The following is a 21,726-nucleotide window of genomic DNA, read 5'->3' as shown; positions in this document are numbered from 1 at the left end:
AGATTGTGTCCCTGTTCTCCTAAATCTAACTGTAAAATGCACCCCATTAAACTCAGAATAAAATCTAAAGTTATGACACTGGTATACTTGTTAGCTATTGCTGTGCAACAAACCACCCCAAAATTTAGTGGCTTTAAACAAAAACCATATGTTTCTTCATGATTCTTTAATTTGGACTGGGTTTAGCTGGGTTTAATCTTCTGCTGGACTCACACAAGGGCCCCATGGGTTGCCAGGAGTCACTTGTCTAGGATTCACCTGGGTCTGATGACTTCAGAATACTTTTATTCATACATGTGGCAGTTCTCTAGGGTCGTTGGCCCAGATGCCTCTGTTATTTCTTACGTGGGCTTTCCAGTAGGATAATCTGTAGCAGGATCACTTCTTTATATGGCCTTCTTAACGTCATAACTTTTTTTCCCATAACTTCTTTCAGGAGTGTAAACATGAAAGTAGCAAAACCTCTTGAGCCTAGGCTTTGGAACTCAGATAACATCACATATGCCACATTCTATTTGTAAAATCAAGTCCAAACTTCTAGCTTAGAGTCAAGGTTTGTATAAATATGCTTCATATCTTGAAGAGAAGTTTCAATCTACCACAACTAGCCTGTGAGCACTTCATGATCTGACCCCTGTGACCTCATCACACATTCTCAGCCACACTCACTCTGTGCTAGCCATACAACTAGCCTCACTATTGTTCCTCATAACGACCAGGTGTATGCCAGCCTCAGGTAAGTTTCTTTTGCATGGGCTGTGGTTTGTCTGCACATGGCTCACTTCCTCATTTCCTTTAAGTCTTTGCTGATATGTCCCCATTGAATGAGGCAAACCCTTTTAAATCATAGGCTTCATTCGTTGAACATCTTATCTACATGTTCTTTACTTACTTTTATTTTATTCATAACACCTACTATTTTCTTTTATGTAGAATAATAGCTTACTCATTATGTCTACTTTTCATTTTTTCCTCCTTCTGCTGGAGAGTGTGAATATTTTTTAAATTTTACTTAAGTTCCAGGATACATTTGCAGAATGTGCAGGTTTGTTACATACTTGTACACGTAACATGGTGGTTTGCTGCACCTATTGACCCGTTCTCTAAGTTCCCTCCCCTCGCCCCCCACCTCCCGACAGGCCCTGGTGTTTGTTGTTCCCCTCTCTGTGTCCATGTATTCTCACTGTTCAACTCCCACTTAAGAGTGAAAACATGCGGTGTTTAGTTTTCTGTTCCTGTGTTAGTTTGCTCAGGATAATGGCATCCAGCTTCATCTATGTCCCTGCAAAGGAGATGATTTCATTCCTTTTTATGGCTGCATAGTATTCCATGGTACATATTTACCACATTCTCTTTATCCAGTCTATCATTGATGGGCATTTGGGTTGGTTCCATGACTTCGCTATTGTACATAGTGCTGCAATAAACATACACATGCATGGTCTTTATAGCAGAATGATTTATATTCATTGGGTATACACCCAGAAATGGGATTGCTGGGTCAAATGGTGTTTCTGGTTCTAGATCCTTGAGGAATTGCCATACTGTCTTCCACAATGGTTGAACTTATTTACATTCCCACTAACAGTGTAAAAGTGTTCCTATTTCTTTGCAACCTCACCAGCATCAGTTGTTTCTTGACTTTTTAAAAATCACCGTTCTGACTGGCATGAGATGGTATCTCATTGTAGTTTTGATTTACATTTCTCTAATGATGAGTGATGTTGAGCTTCTTTTCATATGTTTATTGGCTGTGTAAATGTCTTCATTTGAGAAATGTCTGTTCATATCATTTGCCTACTTTTTGATGGGGTTGTTTCTTTCAAGTAAATTTGTTTAAGTGCCTTGTAAATTCTGGATATTAGACCTTTGTCAGAAGGTTATATTGCAAAAATCTTCTTCTATTCTGTAGGTTGCCTGTTCACTCTGATGATAGTTGCTTTTGCTGTGCAGAAGCTCTTTAATTAGATCCCATTTGTCAATTTTGGCTTTTGTTGCAATTGCTTTTGGCGTTTTCATCGTGAAGTGTTTGCCCATGTCTATGTCCTGAATAGTATTGCCTAGGTTTTCTTCTAGGGTTTTTATGGTTTGGGGTTTTACATTTAAGTCTTTAATCCATCTTGAGTTAATTTTTGTGTAAAGTTTAAGGAAGGGGTCCAGCTTCAGTTTTCTGCGTATGGCTAGCTGGTTTTCCCAGTACCATTAATTGAATAGGAGATTATTTTCCCATTGTTTGTTTTTGTTAGGTTTGTTGAAGATCAGAAGGTTGTAGATGTGTGGTGTTATTTCTGAGGTCTCTGTTCTGTTCCATGTCTGTATGTCTGTTTTGGTACCAGTATCATGCTGTTTGATTACTGTAGCCTTGTAGTATGGTTTGAAGTCAGGTAGCATAATGCCTCCAGCTTTGTTCTCTTTGCTTAGGATTGTCTTGGCTATATGGGGTCTTCTTTGATTCCATATGAAATTTGAAGTAGTTTCTTCTGATTCTGTGAAGAATGTCAATGGTACTTTGATGGGAATAGCATTGGATCTATAAATTACTTTGGGCCATTTTCACGATATGGATTCTTTCTGTCCATAAGGAAGGAATGTTTTTCCATTTGTTTGTGTCCTCTCTCATTTCCTTGAGTGGTGGTTTGTAGTTCCCCTTGAAGAGGTCTATCACATCCCTTGTTAGGTGTATTGCTATGTATTTTATTCTCTTTGTAGGAATTGTGTTTGGGAGTTCTTTCATGATTTGGTTCTCTGCTTCCCTACTGTTGGTGTATAGGAATGCTTGTGATTTTTGCACATTGATTTTGTATCCTGAGACTTTGCTGAAATTGCTTATCAGCTTAAAGAGTTTTTGGGCTGAGATGATGGGGTTTTGTAAATATAGAATCATGTTGTCTACAAATAGGGACAATTTGACTTGCTCTCTTTCTATTTGAATAGGCTTTATTTCTTTCTCTTGCCTGAATACCCTGGCCAGAACTTCCAATACTGTGTTGAATAGGAGTGGTGAGAGAGGGCATCCTTGTCTTATGCCAGTTTTCAAAGGGAATGCTTCCGGCTTTTGCCCATTCAATATGATATTGGCTGTGGGTTTGTCATACTTAGCTCTTGTTGTTTTGAGATATGTTCCATCAACACCTAGTTTATTAAGATTTTACATGAAGGGCCATTGAATTTTATCAAAGGCCTTTTTTTCAATCTATTGAGATAATCATGTGGTTTTTGTCTTTGGTTCTGTTTATGTGATGGATTGTGTTTATTGATTTTCATATGTTGAACAAGCCTTGCATCCCAGGGATGAAGCTGACTTGATTGTAGTGGAAAAGTTTGTTGACGTGCTGCTGGATTCTGTATGCCAGTATTTTATTGAGGATTTTCACATCGATGTTCATCACGGATATAGGCCTGAAGTTTTCTTTTTTTGTTGTTGTGTCTCTGCCAAGTTTTGTTATAAGGATGATGCTGGCTTCATAAAATGATTTAGGGAGGAGTCCCTCCTTTTCAGTTGTTTGGAATAGTTTCAGAAGGAATGGTACTGGCTCCTCTTTGTGCCTCTGGTAGAATTCGGCTGTGAATCTGTCTGTTCCTGGGCTTCTTTTGGTTGGTAGGCTGTTAATTATTGGTTCAATTTCAGTACTTCTTATTGGTCTATTCAGGTTTTTGACTTCTTCCTGGTTTAGTATTGGGAGGGTGTACGTGTCCAGGAATTTATCCATTTCTTCTAGATTTTCTAGTTTATTTGTGTAGAGGTATTTATAGTATTCTCTGATGGTAGTTTGTATTACTGTGGGGTGAGTGGTGATATTGCCTTTATCACATTTTATTGTGTCTGTTTGATTCTTCTCTCTTTTCTTCTTTATTCATCTAGCTAGTGGTCTATTTCGTTAAGTTTTTTAAAAAAAAATCTCTGGGATTCATTGATTTTTTGGAGGGTTTTTCATGTTTCTATCTCCTTTAATTCTGCTCTGATCTTAGTTATTTCTTGTCTTCTGCTAGTTTTTGGATTAGTCGGCTTTTGTCTATCTCTTTTAATTGTGATGTTAGGGCGATGATTTGAGATCTTTCTGGCTTTCTGATGTGTGCATTCAGTGCTATAAATTTCCCTCTTAACAATGCTTTAGCTGTGTCCCAGAGATTCTGGTACATTGTCTCCTTGTTTTCATTGGTTTCAAAGAACTTCCTGATTTCTGCCTTAATTTAGTTATTTACCAGAAGTCATTCAGGAGCAGGTTGTTCAATTTCTATGTAATTGTTTGGTTTTGACTGAGTTTCTTAATCCTGAGTTCTAATTTGAATGCACTGTGGTCTGAGAGACTGTTATGAGTTCTTCTGCACTCACTGAGTGTTTTGTTCTGCATTTGCTGAGTGTTTTACTTCAAATCATGTGGTCAATTTTAGAATAAGTGCCATTTGGCACTGAGAAGAACATATTCTGTTGATTTGGGGTGGAGAGTTCTGTAGATGTCCACTTGATCCAGAGCTGAGTTCAAGTCCTGAATATCCTTGTTAATTTTCTGTCTCATCGATCTGTCTGATATTGACAGTGGAGTGTTAATGTCTCCCATTATTATTGTGTAGGAGTCTAAATCTCTTTGTAGGTCTCTAAGAACTTGTTTTATGAATCTGGGTGCTCCTGTATTGGATTCATATATATTTAAGATAGCTCTTCTTGTTTAATTTTTCCCTTTACCATTATGTAATACCTTTCTTTATCTTTTTTTGGTCTTTGTTGGTTTAATATCTGTTTTGTCAGAGACTAGGATTGCAACCCCTGATTTTTTTTTTTTTTTTTTTTTTTGCTTTTCATTTGCTTAGTAAATATTCCTCCATTCCTTTATTTTGAGCCTATGTGTGTCTTTGCATGTGAGATAGGTCTCCTGAATACTGCACACCAATGGGTCTTTACTGTTTATCCAATTTGCCAGTCTGTATCTTTTGATTGGGGCATTTAGCCCATTTACATTTAAGGTTAGTATTATTATGTGTGAATTTGATCCTGTCATCATGATGCTATCTGGTTATTTTGCACAATAGTTGATGCAGTTTCTTCATAGTGACATTGGTCTTTATACTTTGGTGTGTTTTTGCAGTGGCTGGTACTGGTTTTTCCTTTCCATATTTAGTGCTTCCTTCAGGAGGTCTTGCAAGGCAGGCCTGGTGATGACAAAACCCCTCCAAGTTTGCTTGTCTGGAAAGGATTTTATTTCTCCTTCACTTATGAAGCTTAGTTAGTTAGTGAGGATGGGAAATTCCAGTTAAACTGAGTTAGCAGGATTCTGGCTAAAACTGGACAATGGAGAGACACAGAAGCCCAAAAGCCAAGTCCTAGTTACAAAGAGAACTCAGAAGAAACTGATCAAAGTTTGGTTAAGAGAAGAATCTTTGTTAGTAGTCAGAAACATTGAAGCTAAGTAAAGTTTCCAAAATGCATATGCATACCTAGCCACCTAACTGAAGTGATGTCATTTACTACAATATTTTCCACAATTCAACTTTTAGAACATATTTGTTTAATTTGTGATGCTCTTCTTAAAGATTTAGGAAACTGAAGCCAAACAGTCTTTCTGGGGGGAGTAGGGGTCTTTCTAGTTGTGTTATGGACAGAGGCTATGTTTTCTATACTGGTTATTCTTTCAAAGAAAGGAATATAGCATTTTCTATAGGTCATAAATGCATGCACTTCAGAATAAGCCAAGGAATAAATTTATATTTTATAAATGAGGTAGTCAAAGGCACTGTGCAGCCTACCCTGAAACTTGTAGAACAAAGAGCATAATTCAGGGCAGAGGTGATTCTATAGGAGACACTAGCCCCAGAACATTTCATCAAAGAGAATGCTATGTTAAAGACTAAGTACTCTGTTGAAAAAAGCGCAACTGAAAATACTAATTAATTCACTCTAAGATTAAAAAAAGTACTGATGATTTGTTGTTCAAATTGATTGAACTTAATACAGCTAAGACATTTTCAAGCCCTGGGAAGCTAGCTTCATTTTTAAAAATTATTGTGCATGATAGTTTTTTCGGCCATTTCTTTAATGACTAAGAACAAAGGGATTAGACTAGAGAGATTTAGAAAAAACAAGTTAATATAAAACTGAGAGGCACCACTTTTCTTCAATACTTGTTCTACAGGTTTCTGGGAAATTAACTTCAGCAATTCACTAAAGCCATAAACACAGTAGGGTTTTTCTTTTTTTTTTTTAATGAATTTATACCAGTTTATTCAACTTTATAAAGATATCACAAGTCAAGCAGCAGGAGTATTGGTAAAGAGCTCCACCTCTGAAGAACCTGATGAAAACTCATCCTCTGTAACATCTTGTCAGGCTAGTCTTTGGATGGGAAGGTATATAATGCATAAGTACTGTACCCCAAAACTGCTCTCAGATACAATACCAACTGAGAAAAAAAAAAAAGATTTAAGATGCCACAGTAGAGTTTTTCACAAGAGCAACCATAAAGCCACACCTTAAAGAAGAATGGAGTTAATAGGGCAGACTATTGAACATCTTAACTTATGCTAAAGATTTCCCTTTGTGAATAAAAATGTATTGATTAACGAATTGGCTATGTTGGCCAAAAAGATAATAGAACTGAGTGAGAGAATTAGATGTGGAGATACCAGATCAGAATAAATCCATAAGACAGTCACACAAGCATAAGTCTGATAGTCACACATCTCTAGCATATGAGTTCAAATAGATATTATTATTTTCATATATATTAACACTACTAAGAAATAATTTATTTTTAACATTAAAAGTAAACATTTTATAGCACATTTTTGAGGATTCTGAGATTACTTAAAGTCAGACTCTGTTGTTTATGTTTTTTAAGTTGAAAGGTTCAATACAAGAGTCCATAAATCATGTAAAATATAAAATAAAAACCACAGCTCACCCATTTAGTAAATGTCATAGAAGTACATTACAACATTGAGATTTGTTACCAGTGTGGTGATCTAAGATGCCTACTTTTTGACACATGGATATAAACTATTTTAAAAATTAAGATATAGGAAATTGAAACAAAAAGAAGGCAGAAAATGAGCTTTTGAAATGAGAATTTTCAAATTGTAAAGACAGATTCACTGTAGCCTCTCAATCAGACATGTATATTACCTAAATATTATGTTGTAAAGATAGATACATTTTATGCTCTGATGACTCCTGCTTATAAAATATGTATATAATAACAAAACAGAGCAGATCATCAAATTGAGGCATTAATGTATCCCATGGATTGACAAAGATACAGATTTTATTTTCTTGTAATTTCAGGCTTTATAGCTACAAAGTTCATCAAGCCAATATTTTGAATGAATAACTTTCCTTCTGAAAGACTAACAACATTTTCTGTTTAACAATAATGCTTCAAATTATACTATAAGGCTTCAGTAATCAAAATAGCATGGTGCAACTCTGGGCACATTGCCCATGGGTTAGCCTGCTTCATAAGGCATAGTAAATAATAATAATAATAAAACAGTACAAGAAACAGACACATAAACTAGTGGAATAGAGTAGAAAATCTAGAAATAAATTTGCACACCTACAACCACCTGATCTTCAACAAAATTAACAAAAATAAGCAAAAGAAAAAGAACTTCCCATTCAATAAATGGTGCTAGGATATCTGGCTAGCCATATGTGGAAGATTAAAACTGGGCCCCAACTTCTTATCATATACAAAAATTAATTCAAAATGGATTAAAGCTTTAAATATAAGCCTTCAAACAATAAAAATCCTAGAAGAAAACCTGGGAAATACCCTTCTCAACATAGGCTTTGGCAAAGAATTTATGGCTAAGTCCCCAAAAGCAATGCAACAAAACCAAAAATTGACAAGTGGAGCCTAATTAAACCAAAGAGCTTCTGCACAGCCAAAGAAATTACCAACAGAGTAAAAAGCCTACAGAATGGGAGAAAATATTTACAAACTTTGCACCTGACAAAGGTCTAATATCCAGAATCTACAAGGAACTTAAATAAATCAACCAGCAAAAGCAACAACAATAAAAATCTAATTAAAAAGTGAGCAAAGCACATGAACCAGACATATCTCAAAAGAGGATGTGCAAGTGGCCAACAAACATATGAAAAAATAACTCATTATCACTATCATCATATCACATTATCATATCACATTATTATCAGAAAAATGCAAATCAAAACCATAAAATAATCTCACACCAGTCATAATGGCTATTAAAAAGTCAAAAAACAACAAATGTGGTTGAGACTGTAGAGAAAAGGGAAGGCTTATACACTGTCAGTGGGAATGCAAACTAGTTCAGCCACTCTAGAAAGCTGTTTAGAGATTTCTTGAAGAACTTAAAATACAGCTACCATTAGACTCAGCCATCCTACTACTTTGGGTATACTGGTATATACCTAAAGGAAAATAATTCATTCTATCAAAGACGCACATACCTGTATGTTCATTGCAATACTGTTCACAATAGCAAAGATATGGAATCAGCTTAGGTACCCATCAATGGTGCATTGAATAAAGAAAATGTACATTTACACCATGGAATACTATGCAGCCATAAAAAAGGACAAAATCTTGTACTTTGCAGCAACATGGATGGAGCCGGAGGCCATTAAACTAAGCAAACTAATAATGCAACAACAGAAAACCAAATAGTGCATGTTCTCATTCGTAAGCAAGTGATAAACAATAAATACACATGAACGTAAAAATGGGAACAATAAACACTGGAGACCACTAGAAGGGGAGTGGGGGAGTGGGGCATGGGCTGGAGAACCCTGTTGGGTACTATGCTTACTGCCTGGGTAATGGAATCATTAGAACCCCAAGCCAGAATGTCACACAATTTACCCATGTAACAAATGTGCACGTGTACTCTTTAATTGACAATAAAATTTGAAATTAAAAAAAAAGAGGACCAAAAATGCCAAATGACCTTTCTCACTCAGCAATTAATTGTCCATTGCTAATCCAGCTGATAAATTCTCTCAGCCATGCTCACTACTGAGATAGAAGTTTAGTTACTTTTTTTTAAATTAAAACTTTTTTTTTTAGAGAGAGAATCTCACTCTGTCACCCACGCTTGATTGTAGTGGAGCGATCATAGCTCACTGCTGGCTCGACCTCCTGGGCTCAAATGATCCTCCTGCCTCAATATCTCAAGTAGCTAGGAAGTTAAACAACTTTTAAAGGCAGTCAAATTATAAAACTTTTCAGTTTTGTCTTGAATCTGACCAACGATTCTCACTTTTGCATCCTTTCAGTCTCCTTTTACCCAACTCCCCCTGCTGCCCTCAACATCAGTAAGACAAATGGAGAAAGTTCTTTTAGAGTGGGACAGAGAGGAGACTTTTTTTGCCAACTCTACAGTACATAAAGGATTTGAATTATAGAATAAGTATAAGTATAGAGACAAAAAAGTTCACACTAGTGAAATTTCAAATGTGTAGCCAGAGGAATGTTACTGTCACATAGACGGGGTGTCAAAATTGGCTTTTTTGTTAAGGTTTTATAAGCAGATTTATGTACTATCGACCTTTGAAATCTGCCTCTCTTTATTAGGCAATTTTTATAATTCAAAAGAAATTAAAGCTAACCTCTAAGGTATGCAGAATGATTGACAGGCTTTCATGTTGAACCTATCCCTTAATTGTCCAACTCATAAAAAATATGCCACCCATTTTATTATTTTAGGATGTTCATATTGTTGATTTACAAAATGTATGAGACTATAAAAAGGATTCAGTTCTGTTATCTGGCCATAGACTTGTCAAACTTCCCACGCAATCAAACGACTGCATAAACAGATGGGTGTTGAGTTTTGTCAAAATAAAGTGGGAGGCTAGTTCTGGAGATAGAAATCATCCTTAGGGAAATACTACTCCACTGACAGTATTGTAGAATCCAAGCTTTGGTAGAAGTGTGTCTGTCTGGCTTCAACTCTTTAAGGTGCTATAGAGATGGCAATATGACTTAACCAGTTAGTAGCCCTGGCCACAAACATGGAAAATTTAATGATGAAAATGTGTATCTTACACTACATTGAAATTAAGTCAATTTATAAATTTTTTAAAAAGTGAAACAATCAACTTTGATTTAAATGCTCTTGTGAGTAGGTACAAAAATGAAATGAAAGTTTGTTTTTCATACTTTGAAAAACATGTAAATCAAATTATTAGATTGGTGCAAAAGTTATTGCGAATTTTGCCATAACATTGGCAAAAACCAATCTAATCTAATACATAATAGGTAAACTTAATTAAGGTGTGCAAAATGTGTCCAACATAGTGATTTAGAGAAAGCACAGAAAAGGCTCTTGCTCCAACCAGATAGGCCCTGTTCACCCAAATCCACTCAAATTCTGAGAGACATTAGGTCTCTCTGTTTTTCTAATCTAAATTCTCTATTTTATCCCTCTCTCATTCAAATGTTTCTGGCTTCTGATTTTCAATATAAAATTCCAGTCACTTCTAAGGCATATTACTTTAGCCCTCCATAATCTCTCTCTCTTTAGAAACACTTAACATTGTACCAAAAAAAGGACTTGTCACTTAGAAGGCACTCAAGAAGTGTTTCCTGAATAAAAGAGTAAACATGCATAGTGCTTTACAAAGTGGTCATATACATAACTGTGTTTTTGATACTGAGAGCAATCCCACATGCTAGGGATAAGACAGATATTATTCTTTTATTTTTATACTGGCTAACAAATTCAGATAGCTTTATGCCTTATCCTAGAAAGAGCACAGCCCAGGTGGGAACATAGTTTTTGTGCCTAATGTAGTTCTCTCACCCCTTCCCCTTTGACCTGGATTATTTGCATCCTGAAATTGCATGCAATAACGTATTCTTTTAAGAATGAAGTTATTCTGAGAGCATCCATTTTTTATGTAATATTTTTAGAGACTAAATAATTTAAGACATTGCCTTATATGGAAGTAAAAATAGATATATTGAGGAGAATTCACAAGTCACATTATTTAAAAAAAGGATATATCAAAGATTGACATGGGACAAGCATGTATCTTTTAGAAAGCTTTCCTCTTCATATCTGTTCATGCTTTCCGAAAACACACACACACACACACACACACACACACACACGCAAACAGACACACACTGAGTTGACAGTATTCAGCTCAGAAAAGAACCCAAGAATTACATACAAAAAATGTAAATACAGAAACAAGAAACAAAAATGAAAAACAAATGAACTCTAACTGCACTCCAGGGAATGATTTCTACTCGGGTGTAGAAAAAATGCAGAACACAATAGAGGGAATTTCAAGGTAACTCTAATGACCACAAAAGAAAATAAAGGTCAACAAAAAAATAATAATGGAAACGTAATTTTATGCAAAGTGAAATGAACATAATAAAGCCTTCCTTATGTTAGCCATGAGTCAGAGAGGGCAATGTCTCATTTTGATTGTCTGCTCCACCCCATGTATACCAGAGGGAAGCCTGCCTTTTGACATAATCCATTCTTTATACAAAATCCCCAGTCAGTTCCCACTCAAAAGAGAGACCCATTTGGGAAACCAGTCTATATAAATATACGGGATCCTTTCTAAGCTATGTAGAATCATAAACCTGGTCTTCTATTTGTTAATGTAAACACAAACCAAGAATAGCAGAATTGAGGAAAAGCAAAAACCCAAAAGACGGTAGGGGATCCTAGGTTGAATCTGGGAAGAGAAAAATACATTAGTGGAAAAACTGGTGAAATCTGAACAAAATTTGTAGATGAGTTAATAGTAATGTACCAGTATTTATTTCTTACTTTTGATAAATGCACTGTGGTAACCTTAGGGGAAGATGAGTGAAGCATATAGGGGAATCTCTGTACTATATTTGCGACTTTTCTGTAAATCTAAAATCATTGCAAAAACAATTAAAGATTTTTAAAAATCTGAAAGAAAGGACTAGGTGAACAAATGGCTGACAAAGTTTATTAAAAATATAGATCCTAAATTAAAAATAAGTCTGACTAACAGAATGATAACCATTCAAGTTTAAATTAGGGACTGAAAGATGAAAAGGAGTTCTCCCAAAATATAAAACAAGAAGAAAAAGAAATAGAAAATATTGAAAAACATTAAGAAGCATAAAGAGTTAATCAGAAGGTCCAATAGCCATCTAATAGTAGTTATATAGGAGAGACTACAATAAAAAAAAGAAAGTATATTAGAAAAACATTAATATTGGGAAATTTTCAGAAATTAGAGAAGAATAAATCCTCAGAATTAAAGTTTCCATTGAGTGTAAGGCAGGATAAATAGAGATACACATTTATATGACGGGTTGCAATTTCAAAACCTCAAGGATACACCCCGCCGCCCCAAAAAAAATCTTAAAGCTTTTGCAAGAGTAGAGGAGTCAGCTTGCCTGCAAATAAGCCAAAATCAAATAGTTATCAAGAATGTGACTTTACCTCTATTTCAGATGACACTGGTTTCAATTCCGATTGTAACACATCTTTATCATAAAACAGTGAACAAACCACTTCTGTTATTAAGCCACATTTTTTTACTTGAATTATGGACAATAATAGAACACATTTCATTGGTTTAAGTATTAAATGATATCAATTTATACACATAGTAACCTCACTCTTTGTAAACTCTTGATAAATATTACCTTTATTATGATGATTAAGAATTCTATTGAGTGGAAAAATATTTTTTGAAAACTGAGCAAAAATGATTTTGAAGTTAAATTTCAATAAGCAGACAAATTATTACCAAACATGAGAGAAGAATAATGACAATTTACATTATAAAGAGGCTCCAACAGTTCAACATTTGCAGACTGTATTGAAATAATTCCCTACAGATTTATAATATCCAAATGAAAAATGAACCCAAGAAAGAGAAAGACATGCAAAATGTAGATACAATAAAGTTGCAAAGTCAGAGTTGATGCTTCCAAAGATAGAGAGAGAAAAAATCAAACCATGAAATAAAGGAACAAAAAGACCATTGAAGAAAGGGGACTACATCAAGGTCTAAAATGAAGAGACAAATATGGACAATTGCCTCTAAAGTGTATAGAACGAATTGCAATGGAAAATAACCAAACACTTAATGGAAGAAAATTATTTATAAATGAATGAAAATAAGAAGCTTCAGATTGAAAAAACTATAGAATTACAGGGAAAATTAATTTTAAAATCTTAAAATTTCAAGACATATCTTAGTGATATCACTAAATTATAAACTTTTAAAACTGCATAAAAATAGAAGGTGTTCACTTAGAAAGTATGTATGGGGTGCTGTGGGTAGTAGGTAGTAGATTACAGAGTTATTGTCAACAATTTTGGAAGCCAGGGACAATGGAGCACCTTCTCTAGATTTGCTACATCCTTCAAGATTTGTCTCAAATATTATATTTCTCATGAGGTCTAGTCTGATCATTTACCATTTAAAACTCTAGTTTTTATACTTTCTAACATTTCACTCTTTACTCTCTGACCCCATGCAACTTGTTTTCTAATATGCAATATTATTTACCTGTTTTCATGTGCATTGCTTTTTGTCAGTTTCACTCTACTAGAATGCAAGCTTTTGGGGGAATGTGCAATATGCCTAGGACCTGGCATGAGTAGATGTGCAATGGTTATTTATTAAAGGAATGATTAAATAAACATACACTTTCGGGAACAGTATGGGAAATGGGTTCCCTTGTACATGGCTGGTGGGTGGAGTGTGTAAATTGTAAATTGTTACAGGCTTTCAAATAGCAACTTGATAATATATTAAGCTTTAGAAATGCTCATATTCCCCTATTAAGCTTTTATGTTTCTAAGTCTGCATTCTAGAAAATACGCCACATCTACAGAAATACTTGTAGGATGATTTTTCACTGCAGCATTCTTTGCAATTGCTAAATATTGAAATAACCCAAATGTTCATAAAAGAGAAAAAACCTATGGTGTATGTAATCTAGGTAAAACACTGTAACATTAAAGCATGTTTAAATGAACCATTTACATGAAAACAAAATAAAACAAAGCTGAATTATCTGGATATGCATATATAAACAAATATAAGTGAATAAAAAGGATCAGGAAGGGCACAGACTGAGTAGTTAAATGGTTACTTGGAACAACACTGGAAGAGCAGAGAAGGATTAAGTGATGAAAAGTATAGGAAGACTTCCACCATTTACTACACATCCATATATTTCTACATTGTCTGAATTTTTTGCAATGAGGATTTTTCAGATTTTATTGTGTAATATTTTTATGATTGAAAATAAAACAAAACAAATTCTCCATCATAAGAATTTTTTCTAATGAATGATAAAAATGTTTATGATAATATTGATGTCTATTGTTTGTGGTAGCAATGTTACAATAATATATAGCAATTATAATATTATTAATTCTAGCATTTGTTAAAGTCTTATAGTGAGGCTCCTTGCAAATGAATGTACTTACATTGTTTCATTTGGTCTTTAAAACCATTCTGGTACTATTGTAATCCTTTTTTATAGGTGAGAATACTGGGGTTTAGACAGGTTAAATAACTTACCCAAAGTTCCGTGGCAAGTATGCAGCAAATTAAGATACGAGTCACATACCATTTTTTTTTTTTAACTTTCTAAAATCCTGCCTCCTAGGCTGTTTAGTTTTTGTTGTTTTTATTTTTTGGGGGGGTTGATTAGGAACAAAAACTATATCTTATACAAAATTGTGTCTCTACATATAGGAGAACTAAATAAAGGTCTTTGGATTATGACTTGAAAAGTGCATAAAGGATATCTACACTATTTTTATGGACATATGCCGCACATTATGATTCAATGCAGGTCTTTTACAATGGCATGATTTTCTCTACTTTAATGATGTCATAGCAAAGATTGACTAACAGTTACATCTGCACAAGATTAGAATGCTGTTGGCTTTCCTCCCTGAAAGTTTATATTTTCAAACTGTGGTTACAAAACTGAATTAAATGTACATTTTTTAGACTTACATTGAACTTTTCTGATGTTCCTAGTTAAATAATGAAACAGAATTAATGCTTTAATTTTCCTAAGCTATTTAGTTTGTCTGTACTTTCTCTTAATAATGCTTTAGTAATAAATTAGATTCTAAACTGTGTATTTTACCTACACTTAGTTGCAATTTGTGGGATTTGCTTTTTCTATTTTAAATGTCTGCATTGCTTTAGAAAAGCCATAAAGAAATATTAAAAGCATAAATTAAGGCAAACACAAGGCTCTGGAGGAATTTCCAATATCAGATTTGAACACATTTTAAATGAAGAACATGTTTCAGGCTCTGAATAGAACCAAATGATAGAAAAGAAACAGCCCATTTATATTCAACCAGTGGCCTCAAGTTTAGGTTCAAATATTTGAGATGCTGAATATTGAGTCATCAATCAAACTTCTGATTAGTGGATACTTTCGCTCCCATTAATTTGCCCAACAGAATCAGTGACTATTTCATAAGCATTAATAGGTTGTATTTTCCTTTTCATACAATGAGTTTACAGAAGTACCATGAGTACATGTTTGTATGTTGTTTTCTTGGTATTGACAATTGCTTCCCACTATATTGTGAGTTTCTTGTTGGGCCCCTGCTAAGTCTCTTGGCTGGCTGAAGTCAGAGGTTGGACCCATCATGATGGAACTGGGTAAAAGTGACTGGTTCCCAGAGGTTTTCATGGCTGACCTTGACTTCATTAGTTAGAAACTAAAATCAAATCTAACTGGTTTGTAATAGCTTGACTATTTTCTTTTTTTGTTTGTTTGTTTGTTTTTTTAGATGGAGTCTTGCTCTGTTGCCCAGGCTGGAGTGCAGTGGTGCAATCTCTGCTCACTGCAACCTCAATCTGCAGTGAGCAAATTCTCCTGCCTCAGCCCTCTTGAGTAGCTGGGATTACAGGCATGCACCACCATGCCTGACTGATTTTTTTTTTTTGTATTTTTGGTACAGACTGGGTTTCACCACATTTGTCAGGCTGGTCTTGAACTCCTGACCTCATGATCTGTCTGCCTTGGCCTCCCAAAGTGCTGGGATTACAGGCATGAGCCACCGCACCTGGCCCTGACTATTTTCATTAAGATAATTTCCTTCTGAAAGGAGGGATGCTTTCTTTCCTCTGTAATTTCTCATATTCTTCTATCTCACTAGGTGAATGAAAATATATTTAACATAGTCCTCTTTAAATAAAGCCTCCCTTTGTTCTTCTCTGATAAAATGGGATATCACTTTCTCATCATATTCTGAATTTATAGGACCTTAAAAGAAAATTAAATAAAATCTGAGTTTGATGAATGATCCAAATGTACTGAGTTAGGTGGTATGGGAGTTGAGGGAAAACAAACAGACTTTTATTCTCTATTTTCCTCCTTTTCACCTCTCCATTTCTTGGAATAAAAGATGCAAAAAATTAACTTAAAGGTAAATATTTATCTTTTAGAAAGTGAGACTCAAGTTTTAAAGTATATAGTAGGAAGAAGAGGGGGGAAAGGAGTGATGTAAGAGATCTAGATCAATGATTTATGCCATAGTTTTATATTGCATCTCCTTGTTGTAAGACTATTACCCATGTGCTAAACACCTTTTCTGCAATTTTTAAGATGGGTACTTACTTCCTATTGTTAATTCCTTTTTAATTCCCAGAAATGGAACAAGAATGTGAAAAGAAGCAAAATAATCAACAAACCATTTTTGAAAATGCATTAATTTTTTTAAATGATAGAAATTCAAATACTGTCTGATTTTATTGATTCTATGAATAAATGTGGTCAAAAGAGTGATGCATTAAGTATGTGTGGACAGGAAGGCTGCTAAGGAGTGTCTCTCCACCCGTAATCATGCTAGGCAAGGAAAATTGGTCTGAGATCAAAATGGGTCAGTGTCTCACTTGCATTTGTTTCACAAGGATATTGCCTAGGTTGTGATTTTAGGAGCGTCAAAGGCCCTAAAGTGCTTGCTTCAAGTCAGTCTCTGGAATGATCCGTAATTAGAAAACATTTTTAAATAATTTAAGATATTTTGCTTTCAGAAAGCTTCTGGCTAAATTTTCTATCTTCTATCTTTTCTTGCTTACTTTTTTCATCCTTTATTTCTACCCACAAACACTTATTAAGTATTTGCTCTATGCCAGAATTTGATTGGAAGTGAGGATAGGAAATCAAATAAAGCCCCTGCACTCAACTGTAGAATACAAAGTGGGTCAGATTTGTAAATAAGTAAATACAGCAACATTTTATCTATGATAACATGGTTGTACCTATGTGGTACATCAGGATCTTAAAGGAGAGAGGAATCTGAAAGTGTCCTCTAGGAGAATTAACATATTAAGTCATTAGTGAAGCACAGATTAGCTTTCATCACAAAACTAAAACTAATTAATTTTGGCAGGAGCTAAAAATATTTGTTTAGGAAATGAGGTAAGGAATAGGTTGGGGGGGGTCAGTATCAGAGACATTTACAAATATATGTATTTTGTGCCCCCAAAAGTGATTAAATTAATAAGAAGTTTCAGAAGGATGCCATCAGGATGCAAAGGAGGAAGAGGTTCCCTCCAGCAAGGAAATAAGAAAAGACTATACACAAGAGGTAGAATTTTTCTCTGGATCTTAAAAATTAGAAATAATGTAGATTTATGAAACTGAGAAAAAGAACTTCTAGGCAGTGGGGAGATTACCAAAAAAACATACAAACCTACACACTGCTGCATATGCAGCAACAAATAAAATTGTTCATTTTTTCTGAATAAAGGATATATAAAGTGGCATAGTAGGGAATATACTTGTAAAGGATAAAGGGAAATTAAGTTATTTCTGATTGATTGCTTGATAGTATGGCACCTAGTGAATATCCTGATTTTAGCATTCATCATATTTGATTCACCATATCTTAGGAATCATATTTGTAATTACTTGTTCACATAATTGATTTTCTCTCAGAGCTGGATATTTTCTCAAGATTTGGGGCTGACTATTCATTGTTAAAATTACAGAACCCAGCTCAATCTCACAAAAATTATTGACCACTTACTATGATGCAGAGTGCTAAATACATTAAAAGGGACAAGTAAAAAAAAATAGAAAAAACTTCCTACTGGGAAAATATAAAAAACAAAAATAAATGATTAAAATATATTTCAAGGGTGGGAGAATTATACCTTTAAATACAAAAGACCTCACCATTAAGATGCCATTTGTGCTAAGACTTGTAAGAGAAAGAACTATTCATACAGGTATTCAGCAGAAGCAAAGCTAGGCAATGGGAATAGCAGGTGCAAAAAACACTGAGGCTTAAGTGTGGCTAACATCTAAGGTTGATCAAGAGACTGGTATGGATGACATCAGTTGATGAGTACCATAAGATGAAGTTGGAGAGATAATGTGGAGTAAGAAAAGAGGGTAGCAGATTGTGTATGTTGATTAAAATGTGTTTACTCTGCAATTCAGAGTAAAATGTGGCTTTTACTCAGAATGAGATGGGAAGCCATTGGAGAAGTTTGAGGAAAAAATAAAAAACCAAAAACAAAAATTGGTTTGATATATTTTATAAAGATTAGTCAGGGTAGATGGCAGCTACAGCTGTGTGTGTGTGTGTGTGTGTGTGCACGCGTGTGTGTTCATTTCCTTGACACCCTCCCTGTACACACACACACACACACAAAGAGATATAGCAACTAGAATAGCAAAACCACAACCCGTAGACAGCATCTGCAACTAAACCAGAGGATAAGATTTCCATACAAATTCCAAATCATGAGTGAATGCAGAAAAACCACTGACAGCAACAAGGTCTGCAGTGTATCAGCAACTATTCAGAAAAAAAAAAAAAAAAAAAAAAAAAGGAAGGCAAGCAAAAGCATTATGCAAAGCCTGAGAACTAGAAAACTCCCCATTTGAAAGGTTTTCAAAGGAAAGCTCAGTGGGTCAATTTGCGGTCAGCATCCAAAACTGGGAAGTGGCTTTTTCAGGTTATATTTCATGGATGAGTGCAAGCTTGGAGGAAGATGGAGTTGTCTGGACCCTGAGAATTCTCCTTTCTAATCTAAGGCCCTGTATTGAGGAGAAATTCCTGTGCGCCTGCCTTTAAGGCAGACGGGGGTGAAGAAAGAGAAGAAACAGTTAAAAGTAGGGGAGAGGACAGAGCTAGAATATCTTAGTTACTTCCAAGACATTTTTGAACACTTTAAAATAACTGAAGAGAAATATCTAGAATGCGAGGCTTAAAAGATGTCCCTCCCATGTTTTCCTTTGAGGAGAAGAAAAGCCCATTTCACTTAAACATGAATAGTCCACAAAGATGCAATAGAATTTCACACAAATTAGTTTTTGGAGGAGGAGAGAGATAGAGAATGAGAGAGAGAGAGAAAGAGAGAGAGAATGATAAGTAGAATAACATCTCTTCAGTCTCTTATGTCTTGGGACATAAGTCATGTCCCAACTTAGTTGTGTCCACTGAAAAGTACTAGAAACAATACCCATCAAAGAACACTAGTAGTGCCTAGATTATTATCTCCACGGCACATTTATCACTAAAAGGGAGCAGGGCTCATTAAATGGCTGATTCTAGGTTCAGAGCAAGAAATATACAAAACGAGCCTGGAAACTGTCATACTAGAAATTAAGGAAGTTAAGACCCACTAGGCTCATGGCAAAATGACTTAGGAGCCATCTTCAACATGTGCCTACTGACAAACTATGTTACAATTTCAGCCTCAATAAGAATAATAACTTCAATAAACACATACTTTATAATTCGTGAATTCATATAGATTTAATTGCCATTCAGAATGGCAATTATTAAAAAGTCAAGAAACAACAGATGTTGGCAAGGTTGCAGAGAGACAGGAACATTTTTACACTGTTTATGGGAATGTAAATTAGTTCAGCCATTGTGGAAGACAGTGTGGCAATTCCTCAAAGATTTAGAACCAGAAATATCATTTGACCCAATAGTCCCATTACTGGGTATATACCCAAAGGAATATAAATCATTATATTATAAAGATACATGCACGCTTATGTTCATGGCAGCACTAATCACAATAGCAAAGATATGGAATCAACCCAAATGCCCATCAATGAGAGACTGGATAATGAAAATGTGGTACATATACACCATGGAATACTATGCAGCCATAAAAAGGAATGAGATCATGTCCTTTGCAGGGACATGGTTGAAGCTGGAAGCCATTATCCTCAGCAAACTAATGCAGGAACAGAAACCAAACACTGCATGCTCTCACTCATAAGTGGGAGCTGAACAATGAGAACACATGGACACAGGGAGGGGAACATCCCTCACTGGGGCCTGTTGGAGGAGGGTGGGGAGGGGAAGAGAGCATTAGGGAAAAGTGCTAATGCATGCTGGGCTTAATACCTAAGTGATGGGTTGATAGGTGCAGTAAACCATCATGGCACATGTTTACCTATGTAACAAACCTGCACATCCCACACATGTCCACCAGAACTTAAAAATAATGGCATATAACTGTAAGTAAAAATAAAAAAATTGCTTATTGGAGTCGAGCCTCATTCTGTGTTCTCCCTTTGAGAATACCTAACCAAAAATCCAAATGTATGAAATACCTTACTTGTGAAGGGTTTACCTACTTTACAAGTTTTTTACTTTTAAAGTAAAAGTAAAAGTTTACTTTTAATTTTGTTATAAAAATTAAAAGTAATATCAATATAACAATACTATATTGATATTAAATATAACACTGTATTGATACAGTATATTGATCAATACAGTATTATGTATAAATATAACAGTCTTGATATCAAATATTCACTATAACAGGATATTTGAAAAATACAACTTTTCATGAAATAACTTCACTTGGAGAACTGATTTTAGTTTTTGCCTAATCACAGATATATCTTTTTTTAGTTCCAATCATAGTATGATACAATTTTGTAACGCATCTGTTTCTGTAATAATAATATAAAATAAACACTATTCTCAGAGGTCATATGATCTTTTTGGTCATTGTTTTAATATCACATACCCTTGGATCAAGTAGATATTGATTGAACTAATACTTTTCCTTTGATATTTCTGGTGGCTATCATTTTTCTGTAATATTAAAAATAGCATCTCTCTCTCTCTTCCTCTCTCTCTCTTATTCATGGAGGTTTTTTTTAAAAAAAAATCTTTTAGGTGATTAGCATATATTTTCTAAAACTTAGTAGTTATAAAAGTGTTCATGAAATTATCAAATTATTTTCTAAAAGGTCATGGCCATTTATATTCCCTTACAGCAATGCATGTGTACCAGTTTGTCTGTACCTTTGCCAACCTTGGTTATATTGTTAAAATATGCTTTAGCAATTTCAGATTTTATCTTGTTGTTTTAGTTGCATTTATTTATGTAATTGTAACACATAACCTTTTAAAATTATTATGTTTCCTCTTGTGAACCTGATTTATCTCATGAACATTATCTATTAGTGTTTTAATGTTATTTCATAACAACTTGTATGCTACCTTTTATTAATCTTTGTCCTGCTTACTGAGATATTTTTTCAATCTTAGCAGGAATTATTTATTTTAACAAAAGATTCATAATTAACTTTCATAGTCATGTAAAACCTAACCCTACTTAAATAATAATGTATGCACAACTTTCCATATACTCAGTAATTGTAAAAGATGACATTTATAATCTATTATATCATCTATGTAGTGAATTTAGCTCAACATTCACAAGTATTATTGTAATGGCAAAAATGTATGGAACACAAGTGT

The sequence above is a fragment of the Pongo abelii genome, chromosome 10 (genome assembly GCF_028885655.2).
Source record: "Pongo abelii isolate AG06213 chromosome 10, NHGRI_mPonAbe1-v2.0_pri, whole genome shotgun sequence".
NCBI classification, from domain to species: Eukaryota; Metazoa; Chordata; class Mammalia; order Primates; family Hominidae; genus Pongo; species Pongo abelii.
Note: the sequence above shows the minus strand (reverse complement) of the source record.